The 16808-nt window shown below is 34.0% G+C and overlaps 1 pseudogene; it reads right to left on the bottom strand.

Moving 5' to 3' along the window:
- LOC102888512 overlaps positions 1 to 460 on the bottom strand; it is a 99246-nt pseudogene extending 98786 nt beyond the window's left edge.
- Between the last annotated feature and the right edge of the window lie 16348 nt (positions 461 to 16808).

Raw genomic sequence — 16808 nt, 5'->3', positions numbered from 1 at the left:
TGGTCCAAGGCCTGGCTGTAATCCAGGCCTGCAGCTCAGAATAGGACCCCAGACTTAGAAAATATGTAAACATACTTCAGCTTATTGTATCACTCATGTGTGGCTGAATGCCACTTTTGTACTCTGCTATGTGAGAAGCCATGCAGTCTCCTGGAGAGCAGGCAGGAGAGGAGAGCAGAAGGGGAGCACAAGAAAGGGGAGCAGGAGAAGTACGCGCAAGACTGCGTGCCCAGTGCAATAATAGACCACACTCCCCAATAGAACTGCACTTCCCAACAGAAGTGCACTCCACACGGTAAAGTTGGTGCCTAGTGTTTCATCTTCATGTCAGCTCCTCATGCATTTGTCCAACTGGGCCTCACGCCATCGAAACTTCTGGGTCAGGTCCCTGACGATTGGCGTAGTCGACATGATTGAGCTGCTCGGCCTTGGCTCTGACACTGGTGTATATAGCCTGCATAGTCCCCTCCCTCTGACTGCAGGTGACACTTTTGAATCTGATGAGATTTTACTCCCATGATTAGGTTACATCCCATGGCAAAGGTGAAAAGACACTACAGATAAAATCAAGATCTTTTCAGTAGACTGAATGTTAATCAAAAGGGAAATTATTCCATATGGGCCAACTTAATAAGGAAGCACTTTAGCAGGAAGTCCGGGCCACCTCAAAAAATATACTTTGAGAGGCTAAAAGTATAAAGAGAGGTTTCTGTTAGCCTTGAAGAATCCCACAGCCAGGCTTTAAGAAGGTATATGTAAGAAAACTTCATAGCAAGGACCTAAAAACGACAGTAAGATTGAGAGCAGCTCCAAGCTGACACCTAACAAGGGAATTGGGACCTGTCATACAGCCATAGGAATGAGTTCTGACCACACGAATGAGCATGGAACGTGGATTTGTTCCCAGTCAGCCCTCTAGATGATTTGGTTTCAGCTAGATTTCTGACCTACAGAAACCAGTGTTATTTTAAGCCACTAAATTTGTGTTAATTTGTTATGTTACAATGGAAAAATAACACAGAGAGTAATCAGTGAGTAGAAGAAAATTATGACCAAGAGTTGATCTGGAAGCCATATGATAAAAGAAGGAAGAATAAGTGGCTGAGTTAAAGGCTATTGACAAAAGTAATACACTGATATCGAAATACTGATTATTGAATTTACTAAAGAGAAAATTCTGGAACTATAGTATAATTCAAGAAAAAGTTTGTGGATAAAGGATAGAAGTGATGCTCATGGGGAAAAAAAATGGGAAAGTTTACCAAAGTTAATAAGGGACTAAAATTAAATTTTCTAATTTAGACTGAATAGTGCAGTATACGTGGATGTACATGTGCATAGGCATGGGGTGTGGGCATTTCTGGCCAAATCTAAATTTGATACTTTAGGCTGCCTGCTTATCATTCAAAGGATTACCTTATCTTTCCTATCTAAAATTATAAACAATTAAAACCACCTTCTTACCCTGCAGCATTTCCAAAATGACATAAAAATTATGGGGAATTTAACCAATAAAATATCTACAAATAATGTTTTTAATATAGTTAATATTTTGTGTGTTTAAAAAATTCTCCTCAACACACATAACTTTAAATTCTTCTATCTTTACCAACTCTAATTTTCCTATATAGGAACAATACAGAGTAAAGATTTATAGTATAGAAAATAACTTGCAGAAGAATTGAAAAAAAAACCTCTCTCTTCAAATTAAGAAGTAATGCATTATTTTATGTGCTATAGTCAATTAATAGGACATTAAGCATACAGCAAGTTTCACACACACACATACACACACACACACAAACACACAAAACAAAAGGGTCAGGTAAAACAGATTCATTACCAAGCCAAACAATAAACTGCATCAATATAGTTAAAGAAATGTATCTTTCCATACTTACAACCTAGGCTGATGCTAATGAGTTTTTCTCTGAAGCAAGAATAGTTTATCATCAGGCTTGGGGAAAAATGCAGAGTAGAGCTAATAACTCTTTTACTCTTCTTTAGTTGGTTTCTTTTGAAGATTGATAAAAGTGTAGAAATATCGATTTTATCCTCTAATAATCATCTCTTAAACAGGGTTTCAGAATGTCATTACAACCCCAGGAAGAGAGCAAGAACAAGTTTAATGCTCTGTATACCCATTTGTGTGGCACTAGTGGTAACAATTTCTGATAATGTGCCTGCATTTATAGAATAATCGTTGAATTTTCAGCATTGCTGGAATCTTTTTTTCTTTTTTAGTGTAAGAAGATGATAAGTGAGTTTCAGAATGGTTACATGTTAATGCGACTCTACACTGGAAGAACAAACAGCATAGCCACAGGAGTCTGGTGTTTAATCTAAAAAGAGAAGCAAATGGCATCTCAATTCTGAGAACTGTTTCTCACATAAAATTGTGTTCCCTAGAAAATAGTGAAACTCATTTTTAGAAATCTATTTCTGTGAGTCAATAAAACATATGCTTTATCTTCTCCTCATAAATGATGTAAACAACTCTCCTCCATGAGCTTCCAGGCTATAGAGAGAAGACACCAATAGAGAAGAATTTATGCTAAAGTGATTATCCCTATTCTCTTATTCAGCATTCCACTATTGTAGGAAGAAGTTTGCAGTAGGAGCACAGTAAATACATTTCAATAGAGTTTGTGTAAAATAAACTCTTCTATTCCTTTTTGAGTGATTGTCATCTTGCTTTGGGAGAACATAACACACGTTTTGTCTTGCTGTTGGCAGATACAGAGAGAAGATGTTTGCATATGTTAACTCAGTGTTACAATGAATGGGAACAAAAAAAAACCACACCTTTTTTTCCTGCTTAAATTGTTTGACTTTCTATGCAGCAGACTTCATAGGTGAAATTGAAAAAATTTAGAGAAAAAATATTCGTTGTCACTGAAGAAACATATATAGGCACTTGTATCAGTCAGATTTCTAAGAGAGAGAAGGAGAGAAAGAAATCAAGGAGTTGGCTTGCTAGAATATGGGGCTGACAAGTCAAAATCTGCAGGGCAGACTGGACCCTCTGGCAGGTGCTGACGCTGCAGTCCACACCACTGGGAGTTTCTTCTTCCTCAGTGAAATCTCAGTCATGCTCTTAAGGCCTTTCAAATGATTGGCCGAAGTTCACCCAGATTGTCAAGGATAATGTCCTTCACTAAATGTCAGCTGATCGTAGATGTTAACTACCTCTATAAAATAACTTCACCGTGTTTAACTGAATAGCCAGGTACTATAGCCTAGCCACCTTGACATTTAAAACTGACCATCACAAGCAGCCATCGCTTGAAAGGCACTGTGTAAGCATGGGGAAGTTTGGCTTGAGTAAGCCCTCCAAGGGCTTGGACTCTAATGGAGAGAATCATGTTTAGAAAAAGACAGAATAAAATGTATTATAACAATGCAAAGGAGTCTGTCATTTAAAATCGGATTGAAATGGGATACACATTACAAAATCATATGCCTTATATAAAAATAATGCAAAGAGGAAAAACTTCTTAATGAAACTATAATATACTAAATTAGTACATGATATAAGAAGTATCACCAATCAATCCAAAATGAATAAGATTATTGAGGAAGTTGTGCTGGAAAAATTGGGTACTTGGGAAAAAACAGTCTGACTCTCTTAAAGAAGAAGTTAATCCTGTAATAAAGAACAAAATGTTATCAAAAAGAGTTATAACCCTGGAGACACAGATTCAGGTAGCAACTCAAACTGGAGAACAAAGAAAGAAGGGTTTATAGTTTATAAAGTCAAAAATCATGAAGTATAACACTTTCATGAAAGTGAAGGATTGCTGGCTAGATTTACAGGAATTGGTTAGTGCCAATATGCGACCAAGGCGGCAAAAACTACAAGGAAGTAACATCCATATATGTTCATGTCGCAGTTGTTTCTCCAGGCTGTTTATGGCTTAGCCTTAAACTGAGTTTAGCAACAGGTTTTGCTACTTAATAGCAGCTCTGAGAACTCAGGCACAAGATGTGCTCAGGTCCCAGTTCCTTAACAGCCTCCTGACTATTTTAAGAGATTCACTTAATGCCTATTTCATTTTCTCTACTATCAACCCTCTTCCCCAAAATTTATTTGATTTGTTTTGAAAAAGTTAAATGTGGAAACACTGATAAAATGGTTAGAGCAGAGCATCAAATACTCATAACAAAACTCATACTACAAAACCAACTCCCCACCACAGATGTTTGATAGAAGCAACAAGAAAATATAAAAAATAAATAAAACTTTTTATCAGTACTGAAAACTAACAGGGTTGCTATGCACTCACAAATTTTGAATAAGTTATTGCTACAGAGAGCACATATGGGATTAAAAAGAAAATGAAAGAGGCAATGAGTCCCAGACAGCTAAACAGCAAAGCCACCTTTAAAAAACCTAAACTCACATACCAAGAAACCCTATCAAAAGGTTCCAAAATCCTCTTTTTCAGAAAGTTGGAAGCATCCAATGGAAAGGGATTTACAATAAGCAAAGTGAAAACACCATGCTGTCATTTAGGGCTTCCTCTTTTCCCTGGTGGTTACAGCAAAGGATGTCAAAGAATCTCTAATCAAGTAAAGTGAGAGGGAAAACAAATGAATAAGAGAAAAGAGAAATTAGGTACAGAGGGGATGTTAGAAGTTTCATATTTTATGAAACTCTAAACTAAAACATTAAGAAATATGTATAAGATGATTGAATTTTCTAACCCAAATGATTCAACAATAAGACAATAAGCATGAAAAAGAATTTAGTTTGACAAAATGTGCAAGGTCTAGACAGTTTTAGGCACATATATGTTTTCCAGGACAGCATAGAACTAAGAAAATCATCTCAATTAATTTTTGCATCAAGCATATTCTTAAAACAAAACACCAACAAAAGTGACAAACTGCTTGTCAAGTTCACTTAAGAACATAGAAACAAAAAAGATTAAGTAAAATATTACCAAATCAAATATCGTAATACATTAAAATAATAATTCCCAAATAAATTCCAGTATTGCAAAGACAATTTCATAACAAAAGATACTATTAACATATTGATCATACTAATTGATTAAAAGAAAAAGGATAGAATCTTCTTAAAAGATGCTGAAGAGACGTATTTTAACTCAACAAATATTCCCGATATACAACAAAATCGAAATACATCTGCAACAGGATATAAAATATTTTTTTAAGAAACCATAAACAAAGGCATACTGAAGAATCATATTTTGAAGGATAAGAAAAAGTTGTCTATTATCAAAATCTTTATTTAACATTGCCTGGATTTCAATAAGACAAGATAGATACACAGAAATAATTAATTTTTTTTGTTTGACGTCAATCACTTTATTTGAAAATCCAATCAGTGATCTAACATTACAGTTCTTTTCTTATGAAGGTAACTGCTGAGGCCTTAGAGTTGCCACCATGCCTGCTAAGGCAATCCCAGCAGCCAGTTTTAAATTCCATTAATTTTGGATGCAAAAGATAATACAGTGGCTGCTCCTTATCTGCGGTTTCACTTTCGACTATTTCAATTACTCATGGTCAACCATGGTCAGAAAATATTAAATGGAAAATTCTAGAAATATACAATTTGTAAGTTTTAATTTTCACGCTGTTCTGAGTAGGGTGAAAAAATCTCATGTTATCCCACTTAATTACCTCTCACAGGCCCATCCTCCAAATACCATAATACTGGGAATTAGATTTCAACATACGAATTTGGGGGGTGGGGCAAAACATTTAGTGCATAACAATATACATATTTCAATCAAATTAAAAATATTCTAAAAAATCATAGTACCTACTGTTCTCATGATTTTAGTGAGATGTACATTACCCTAAATTGTTGGCATAAGTATAAACTGGAACAAACTATAGAAAAGCAAACTAATCATCTGTCTCTAGAATATTAACATTAACACTTTTGTTGCAGCAAATCTATTTCTATAAATCTATCTTAAAGCAACAATAGTAAATGAGATATAAGATTTTCATAAGAGAATGGTCACTGCAATTTTATTTACAATAATAAAAATTGAAAAGTCTAAACGTCCAACAAAAAAGAAATGATGAAAATAATTATAATAAAGACAAATACAGGATTAGTAATCAGTTGTTAAAAGTAATCTTTATGTAGAGTATTCGACTAACTTCTCTAATGACACTACTTAAATAAAATTAGGTTATGACATTCTTTTTTAACTATGGGATCCAAATTGTGAGTGGGTATTAAATTTCATATGAAAATACTTCAAAATGTTAACAGTGTTTATCCAAGAGTATTAAAACTATAAAGCAAATTGCATTTTTGTAATATTTTTTATATTTCATGTTTTTGACAAGGCACATGTTTTACTTTAATAAATCAGAAAATCAATGATATAATTAAACTTATTAAGTTCAAGATTATTTTTTTCTTCAAAACTCAAAACGGCAGATTGTCAAGAAATAGAGTCACTTTCTCAGTACATAACTGATCTGTAATAGCTATTTGTTTGTTAATATTTTGTCTCACTTCTCTCTCTACTGAACCATTTTTTAATTCAATCTAGATAAATTTTCAAAAAATGAGTTTCGTTTTAAAGAAAATACCCTTATTTATTCCCTAAGCTTTCTTAGATTGATACTTTTTAAAATTCAGTCCAAAACTCTGCTCACATTCATAGTGGCATACTCATTATCTTCTCTTTGAACTCAAACAACAAGAAATTAATTTTTACATTTATGCTGAGTTTTCATAATAAATGAAATAAGTCAGTGATTTCAAATTTTGTTTTTACCAACTGAAATCAAGAAAAAGAAAATTAAAGGTGAAAAAGTTGTTTTAATGGATATGAAATGTATATTTTGGGTAATCACAGAACAGCAAGAATTAACACTCCTGATGGTGCCAGCCACTGCTCTAAGTGTTTAGCAGTCATTAGCCTTTTGAGTCCTCACTCAACTCTCTGAGACAGGTACTATTATTAGCTTCAGTGTACAGGTGAGGAATGTACAGCACAGAGAGTTTGCATATTTGCCCAGGCTTGCTCAGTAGTAAGGGGTAGCATTGGGACTCAATCCTAGGCAACTTTGCCATATCTGTACATTTGGCCACAACACAGTGCTGTCTCATCACACCAAAAAAGTGATAGAATAAGTTTTCAACAATTCAGCCTTTATAGCATCCTCCTTTGTTATAGCTAAAAATAAATAAATCAGTAAATTGCTTATATGTCGATACCATCAGAGAGAGTCTCTAGTTTTCACTTTTAGTAGGTCTGCTGCAGTACATTGGATAACTTTGCCAGAATTCAATAAGGGAACAACAGAGGGAATATCAGATTCAGAATTGACATAATTGGTCAGAGGTAAGAACAATAAGGCATTTTATCACCTTGACTAGAAAGTACTATATAATGTCAAGATATGTATTCATGACAGAGAAGGTGAGAGAGAGAGAGTCTTGATATACTGTGCTTCTGTCCTTTGAAATATCTTCTTCAATTCATCATCTGGCTTCACAATTCAGACCTGAAAAGATGCTCCAGGAAAAGGATATCGTTTAAATTGATCTTTTGTTATTGCACAACAGTATTTTTTGTCCATAGCCCAATATATTAGAATTAAGAGAATAGTACATAAAATGATACAATATTGAGTAAAATGTCCATAAAATCCTCTAGCTGAACCATAAGCAGTTTTTATGATTCTCAAAAAACAATGTCAGAATTCACTGGAGCAATAAAACAGTTGCTCTCACATAACTGACATTTGCTGAGGTAAGATAAATGTTCCTTCAGACTCACAGAGCAATATATCCAAAGTAACAAGTCAGTGAAAAGCTCTGTGTGTGTGTGTGTGTGTGTGTGTGTGTGTGTGTGTGTGTGCGTGCGCGTGCGCGCGCGCATGCACTTACTACAGGTTGGTCTAATTATTAGAACCCAGCTATTGTGCTGTGAGATACACTGACCCATTTCTGGCAACTCTGACTAAGCATCCTAAACATATGCCTGATGACTTCTCTTTAATTGTAAGGAGTTTAAAATAAGCTATTTCTCAAGCTTTTGGTGTCTCAAGGATATTTCTTACAGTGTCACAGCATCAGGCTTTCAGAAGTCTTCTTATGCCCTTTGTATTCTATTTAGAGTTTGACTGAAAACTAATTATATTTTAAATCAGACTAAGTAAGAAACTCTACAATGGTTTTGAAAGATATCAGCAAATATCTTAGATCACATCTCAGAGATAATTATAATGTTCTCAGGATCATTTTACCATTAGGCCTTATTGGCCTGGTATTAGCAACTACCAGTTTCACGGCAGCTGAAAAACAATTTAAGATCTGGAAAAACATTAACTTTAAAATATGAAAGTAACTAAAGCTAAACATTTTAATTTACATAATTTTTGCAGGCATAGCATTATATCATCCTGTGAACTGCAACTTAATTATGTTACATGTAAATTATATTTAATTCGTGATATAGATATATTTTAATGAGTGAGATATACAACTATCCTCAAAAATTGAAATAGAGCCTGGCTGTCTAAGCCCTAATTTTACTAGATGTAGGCTTGTTACAATTTTTTATTGTGGTTCTCCAGATGTTAACATAAATGACAGGGCCTGTTGAAGAGTAAATACTTTTGATTAAAAATTAACTTCTAAACCTGGACCCTACCACCAGTTGAGCAGGGTTAAAATTATACATGCTCAGGTCTCCCTCAACACCTTTGTATCAGAATCTCAGAGCTAGACTTAGGCATTTATTTATATTATAAAATGAATTCACAGGTGATTCTGATGTGCTACCACTGTGAAAAATAGTGTAAAAAGTTAAAACCGTCAAATTTCACTGATGACTTATCATCACAATGAATTTCATCCATGTAGCTGACACTGTCTTTAACCATGCAGTATGTCAAGTTTGGTCATGTTTTCAAATGTCATTTCTGGTTATGTTGCAGCCCTGTTTTAAATGGACTATTTTTCCTATACCACCAACTGAAAACAATATTTTCTGTGAGTACATGATATACATATTTCCTGTAGAGACTCTACTATCATCCAACAGAGTAAAAAGCCACTCTTTTACTTCTTTAATGCTAACAAGGCATCTGGAGAGAGATCATTTATCTTTCCTGACAGTTCAGAAAAGGAGAGACGAAAGCGTTGTCTCTACACTATACTTTCAAACTCAAACAAACAAAAGAATGAACTCATCTAATTTCTAAAACAATGATTCATTTAATGAGAAACACTTGAGATAATAGAATATAAATATTACCTGTTAAAATGTACCCATAGCACTTTGAACAGAATGACTGGAGTCTATTCTTTTGTTATACAACTTATAAAAAGATGTTTCTTTCTTAATTGTCATACTCTGTGAAAATAGTTACTAACATACAAAGATAAACTTTTCCCAAATTCTAGCATCAAAGTCATAATGTATTTAAAGCAAAAGAAAATGGCAACCTGAGAGCATTGTCTTCAGACTAATAACCTGGCACTTTCAAAGGAATAATTTAATTGAAAAAAAAAAAAAAAAGGCATTCTGTATTAAGTTCTACGGCTACTATAACAATGTACTTCAAATAGGGTGGCTTAAAACAACAGAAATTTAATCTCTCATATTTCTGGAAGCCAGAAGTCCAAAATCAAGTTGTCAGCAAGATTGGTTTCTTCTGGAGGCTCTGAGGAACAGTTTGTGCGATGCCGCTCTCCTAGCTTGCAGTGGCTGCTGGTAATCCTTGGTATCCTTTGACTTATAGATGCATCATTCTAATCATTGCTTCAGTCTTCACATGGTGTTCTCCCTGTGCGTATCTCTGCGTCTTTATATTGCTTTCTTACAAAAACACCAGTCACTGGATTTAGGGCCCACCTTAATCCAGTATAACCACCCATTAACTTTATTAAATCTGCAAAGACGGTATTTTCAAATAAGGTCACATCCACGTGTTTGAAGTTTAGGACTTGAACGTATCTTTTTGGAGACACAATTCAATCCACAGTATATTTCTTCATTAGTTAGACAGTTTCAAAAAAAAAAACCTGTCTAACTTTGCATTTGAGTGAAATAACATTCTGCTTATTTCCTGGGTTCAGTCACATCTAAGTCAGGTAACCTTGAACATCTATAGCTATTTCTCTTAGCATTGATCTATTATTTTCTATTATTTGTGGCTGTAAACATAGACTGACAATAACACACTTTAAGTGTGAAGCTATTTATAAAAACACAAGTAAATTGAGACATATGTGGACTTAGTAAATTGAGACATATGTGGAATAATTATGGCAAATAAATGAAGATTTATTGGATTGTGTAGCTGCAAAGAAGTTGAGTTTCTCATTGCACTTTGGATAAAACACTCTTCGTTGTGTCCTTCAAGACCAGCATGACCCAGCGCTCGCTCTCTCTCTCTCTCTCTCTCTCTTTGCCCCCACCCCTGCTTCTCACACAGAACCAGGCCCTTCCTCACCCAGGCCACAGCCCCTTGTCGGCCTCTTGCTCTGGAGGGCTCTCCTCTGGCTTTTGCACAGCCACCTCCTTCTCAGCCCTCGGATTCAAGTGCCACCTCTCAGAGAAGACCTCACCCTCCACCCAGCCTAGAGTACCCTCACTCTCAAACACATCACCATGTAAATTTATTATAGAATACTGCAGCTTAAATACCTCTTCTCTTCCATGTACATTTTTTAATGTTGTAGGCCCCTCAACTACCTTTCCCTTACCAGAAATCACTAGATCGGAGTTTCTCTAACTCTTGCAGTCACAGCACCATCAAACCAAAATAAGTAAATACCTGAGTTTGGTTTGCTGAACAGTTATAGCCAAACAAAGTTCCTATGGTGTCTGACAGACATCACTGTTTCCTCGAAAAGTTAAACTATTTTGTTGTCTCTGTGAGCTTGTTGCTGCCCCTTGAGCTCCTCAGTAGTGTGGGGGCTCCTTCACTAGCAGATGTCTTCTGTGAAGACAGAATCTTTGTCTCTCTTGCTTGTTGCTGTATCCTCAGGCCCAAAACGGTATCTGGCACTGAAGAGATTATCATTATTTTAAAGAGCTCAGTCTTAGAGGAAGACAAACCTGAATTCTAATCTGTGTTTGGCTACATCCAAGCCAGGTGACCTTCAGCCAAGTGCTTAGGCTTGTTCGGCCTCAGTTTACTCATTTGTAGAAGATCATCTCATAGAATTCTAATGAGGACTAACTATGACATTGTATGCAACTATTTTTATATATGGCAGGCACATAACAATAACAACCACTTATTAAAAACTTATTATCTGGTCCAAAACTAATTTTTTTAAATGAACAAATTGAATTGAAAGACGTTAATCACAGCAAAGCTATGGGTAAAAAATCTGTGATAAGCACCAGAATTAACTAAATTTAGAACACTCTCTACTATATTATTTCGTGTTTTCAGAGCTATAAAAAACTGGACATTTTCCTTTTAGTTCACAATATTATAAGTGTTAATGAACCTCAGTCAAGGGGATGATTTACTTTAAAATTTGCCTTGGAAAGCAAGAAGCAAATTGATACTCTATGTGTGTCCTTATTTTAATCTTTAGTACTCATTCTACTGTGATACATATATATAATGTGTTTATATACAAATACATACATGTTTTGTTTCTGTGTTTCATTTCAACTTTTTTTTTTCTACTTATACTGTAGTATTCTCATTTCTGAATGTTTTCTTTTAACACTAAATTTTCTTAAGCTACAAGTAAGCCTGGGGCATCACTGGCCATAGCTCAGTCAACTTCGATGAAGGAAGCCACAAATGAAAATTTGACAGGGGCTCATTTAATCAACACTCCATCACCTGGAAGATTTTAAATTTGATAACTGCAAGTAGGGCATGCATAACTCTGCCAGCTTTACTTATGGAAGTAAACCTACTACTTTTAAGTAAAGTGACCTTAGCTTCATTGGTGAAAATTAGAGTATAACTAAACCAGGCAACTTGAATAAGTCAGATGTAAATGTACATTTAAACCTGACAGTGTTAACTTAGCTAGAATCAATGTTATCAGAAATAATATGATTCTATTATGTACTATTAATATAAAATAAAATGATCTTTTTGTTTTAAATCATACTACTTACAGTGTTTCTTAGACATCTTAATCTTTCATTACTTAGTTTTATTTCACATACTTTCATCAATCTATCAATTAATCTTGCCTAAATAAATTTCATTTACAGAATTTTTTGGAATAAACATAATTTTTAAAGAATTGCTTTATTATGCAGGTATAGTTCATACATTTCTAAATGTAATGGGAATTATTTACTCTAAAGGGTTTAAAAGATTTAGTCTCAAGAATTCTGCTGTATCATATAAACTAAAACATAAAATTGGAAATCATTGTGAGCTTACTTTGACAATGTGATAAACTCTGTTGTCTAATGCCATGATTCATAAACTTTACTCAAAATCCTCTGATTCAACTCTAGAAACCTTATCATCTGTTTTTCTGAGTAAACCTATATAATTACTTTTATTTTTTATGTCAGCAGTTTGTGGCACTTGGAATTTTTTCTCAAGTATTCTAATTTTGCCAAGTATAAGTAACACTGAGAGAAGTTCCCCTCCCACATAGTAGAGAGTGAGCTTTCTATCTTAGCAGGACTGTCCTCTCTTTTTTAGTTAAATCATCTCAAAATGTAACTCACCTGATATTACACAAAAATTGTAAGCATTTCTAGAAAGTTAATACATTTTTAATATTTTTGTGTAAAATGAAATAATCTGGCATAAGGGTTTTAGTAGCACCAACTATTTTTAAAGATCTATATTTTAGTCAGGTTTTGTGCATAATTTAAAATTATATCCAAATAGAATAAGTGAATGAGAGGTCAATTACAGAAACATTCTCAAAATATCAGGTAGTATTTTCTCCTCTAATCATTTCCCACAGTAAAAAAAAAAAAAAAAAAAAAAGCAATAACACCATGGAGAAATGATACTAGAAACATGATCATTATGTTAGAGACCTTAATGATCATGTCATTTGTTCCTCTACCATTCTATCTTCTTAAAAACAAGAAAGTTAGTGCTTCAAATATTATGTTTTGGTTATACAGGGGAAAGTACTTCATTTTGTGGTTTATTTCTTATTAAAAGCAAGGACAAGGGGGAAAAAAGTAACTTTGTAGTGGAGAAACTTGACAAATGTTACCTCCGCCAATTAAACAAGATTAACATCAACAGTTATCAGTCATGTTGATAGTATGTACTCTTAATATTATAAAATAAAAATGATACTTCTGTGGTCTTCCTTTCAATAACCCAGAACCCCAGTCTTATCATGAGAAAAATATCAGACAAATTCTACTAATGGGCATCCTACAGAATATCTGACCAATATTCTTAAAAACTGTCAACATCAAATAAAGGAAAGTCTAAGAAATTGTCACAGCCAAGAGGAGCCTAAAGAGACATGATAACTAAATGTAATGTAGTCTCCTAAATAGGATCCTGAAACAAACGAACAAACAACAGATTTCTTTAGTTTTTAGTAAAAACAAAGAAATATGCATAAACTATGGACATTACTTAAAAATAATGTATATTCTGTGTGGTCTTCAGGAGGAAATAAATTTAAAATATAATGTACAAATGTTGGCTCATTAATTGTAATAAATGCACTATGATATTGTAAGATATTAATAATAGGAAACAGAGTGTGAAATATATGAGAACTCTCCATACTAGCTTCTAAACTTTTCCCTAAATCTAAAACTGCTCTAAAAAATAAAGTCCACTTAAAATATTCCTCAAATGATTCCACTTGAGGAAAAAAAGCAAGTCCATTCATACACGTTCAATAAGACATTAGCTACGAATAAGTGAGTTTTCCTTGGTCCTTTGCAAAAACAATATGTTACTATTCTTTATCCATACTGATCCTTTCTTCTAACAAACTAACAATGAAAATGTGTAAAATAATAGCCAGAAAAGACAATTTAGATAGAAGAAGATAATTAAAAAATCAGAAATTATGCAGGAGATAAAGGCTGATGTGCTAGTATTATTATTAAAATAAATTAGTAGTTTCCTGCTATTAACTTTATTTCTAATCATAGATAGGATCCTAAAAAATGTAGTACTTTCTCTCCCCTTATCCATTTAGGCCTAATTCAACTTCCCTCTTAAGAAGCTGTCAAAAATAGAAAGCAAGTCAATCGTATGACATAGGAATAGGAATCTATTTTATTTAAGTAAGAAGACATTTGTTAAAATAAAAATAGTTCACATGTCAGCAAAGATAGTATTGAGGCTTAGCACATTGCCCTTGGCTCCTCATTACCACCTTTTTTTTATGCAAAAATTTTTGTGGAGATATTACAAACAAAAGAAAATGCACAAATAATAAAGTTCAGCTCAATGTGTGTTCCATCCGTGAAATAAGCACTTATTAACACCTATTAACAGCATTACCACGACACCACAAGCCCCAGTATCCACATTCAAACACAAGGCCCCAGTTGTAACTACTGTCTCAAGTTCTAACAAAATCAGTTTTGCCTTTTTCTGAAACTATATGTAAATGGAATGATACAGTATATATATATTCTTCTGTTTATGGGTTCTTTTATTTAACATTATGTGTCAGCCTTACCCATGTTGCATTTTACATTATTGTTGCTAAACCCTGTTTCACTATCTGCATATGTAGCAATTTATTTGTACATTCTACTGGGCATATGGGTTGTTTCTAGTTTAGACTGTTAAGATTAGTGTTGCTATGAAGATACTAACTGCCTATTACCCTCTTCTTGATCTTATTGTACCTTCGTGGCCTAGCACCTCTAGGAAAGAAGCCAAGTAAATATTTCCTGAACTCAGAAAACTCATGTGTTTGTGTTAAATCATTTTATAATTTCTACATACCTGCAATAATACCATTCAAAAAGGGTCACGAACACATTTTTCTCAGTCCATCCAGTAAGTGATGAAACTGTTTCTCTAAATTTAGGCAAGCAAAGAAAGATGGTAATATTAAAAATAGTAGTAGACTAGATTTCGGGCAGCAGGGAAAGCTTAGCATTAGCTGATGCCCACCCAGCACTGACTAGTGTAACAGGTGAGAATTTAGCATTAAAGTATAATCCAAGAAACCAGAGTCCTGAGCAAAAATAAATTCCTGTTATTTGACATTTTACCAAGATATTGCAACAAAATATCTTAGACTAATAATTAGGGCCCATTTTACTTGTTACAAAGACCATTTTCAAGAGAAAAGGGAAGATTTCCATGTCATTCCAGGCACTGAAAACTATAGGTTGCAAGTGTCATGCGTATATTTATTCAAATCCTCACATCTGAAAGCACAATCTTGTAGATTGCTACACAATCCAGTTGGTCCAACAGCACAGGAAAATAAATATCCTTCTGAGATCCACATTTGTCAGCAAATGTCATTTGAAACTTCCCATGTCAAGTTTGTTCATTGAAGTCCAGATGAGAGACTGTGAGAATGTGTTCAAATATGTATACTCATTTGTAGCATAGTAGTGTGTTTAATTCAGGATCTGATGAAATAATATAAGGGGATATGTTTCTGTAAAGTTTCACACAATATGTTTCTAATGTATCTCACAAATTAAGTAAAGGTCCCCAAATGAGCATCAGTGTCATGGGACCTAAGAACTGCTAGATTATATCCAATTCATTCATTTTTGAGGTTGGAATAAAGACCTTCATAAACATTTCTAAAAACAAGTATTAACATTTGTGGAGAACATAAGAGTAATATTGTAGAGAGAAAATAGTGGTATTTTAAATTAAAATTTAAAAAAGAGATAGATTATACGTTCTGATATGGCGTGTAAGTGACTTCAACTGCCAAATAGATTCAGAAAACCCTTATTTAAAAAAAGTTATTTTCAATAATTTTCTCTAGTGCTGACTAAAGAGGAAGAAACAAATCAAGGTCCCAACTTCTGAGTTGTAGTAAAATTGATTATGAGATCTTATACCCGTATGTCCCAGGGGCTAAAGACTGCAATCAAGTTTCGAGTTTTCTTTTACAATAACATGTGAAAAAGAAGCCTTTCTATATAAAGTAGAGAATTTAATAATATATTCTCAGAGATGCAGATTTCTTTTGATCTTCACAGTTATAACATCTCTGAGATAGAGAAAGCATTGTTTAACATTTTGAATCCTCAAATTCTCAGCCTACACATTATCTTCTTAATCGGTGGCAACAAGTAAATGCAGAGAGACAGTAGCTGGCAGAGGAACATTCTCATTACTAATAATTAATGGGTTCTGAATTCTTATCTTCTCTCCTATCATTGAGAGAGGGCTGGACCAGAGTGTATAGGGAGAATAAGCCAAGTTCTTGTGCGGGCTGAATATTTTACTGAATGGGAAGGACTTAGAAAATTACCGGCTGGTAATGAGTCCACAGTAAATGCTAGCCATAATTTGTATTATTCCCTAGGTTCACCTCCTGATCCTATCCCTAATATTTGATGGTGAAAAGAGGCATAAAAAGGCAAACCAATAAAAAGTTTTCTCACTAAGGTCTTTCATTCTATTATTTTGCGTGTGTGCCCTACCTTTGACCATGTTTGACTTCTAAAGTGGAATGAGTCTTATCCCAACGGAGAGACGGTTTCAGGTTTATTTTATATAACAGCTGCATGCAGTTCCGAAAGAAAGAAATAATCCAGGGAGGAAAATGTTGCAAAAGGTGAATATCCCTAAAAATAGATGAGGAACAAACAATAAAAATTCCCCAGGGTAATGGCCCCAATGTGTATCATGCATTATGATCAATAATTCTTACAGTCATG

This window comes from Pteropus alecto, unplaced genomic scaffold, assembly GCF_000325575.1.
Source record: "Pteropus alecto unplaced genomic scaffold, ASM32557v1 scaffold24, whole genome shotgun sequence".
In the NCBI taxonomy this organism is placed as follows: Eukaryota; Metazoa; Chordata; class Mammalia; order Chiroptera; family Pteropodidae; genus Pteropus; species Pteropus alecto.
This window is presented reverse-complemented; position numbering and strand designations above follow the sequence as displayed.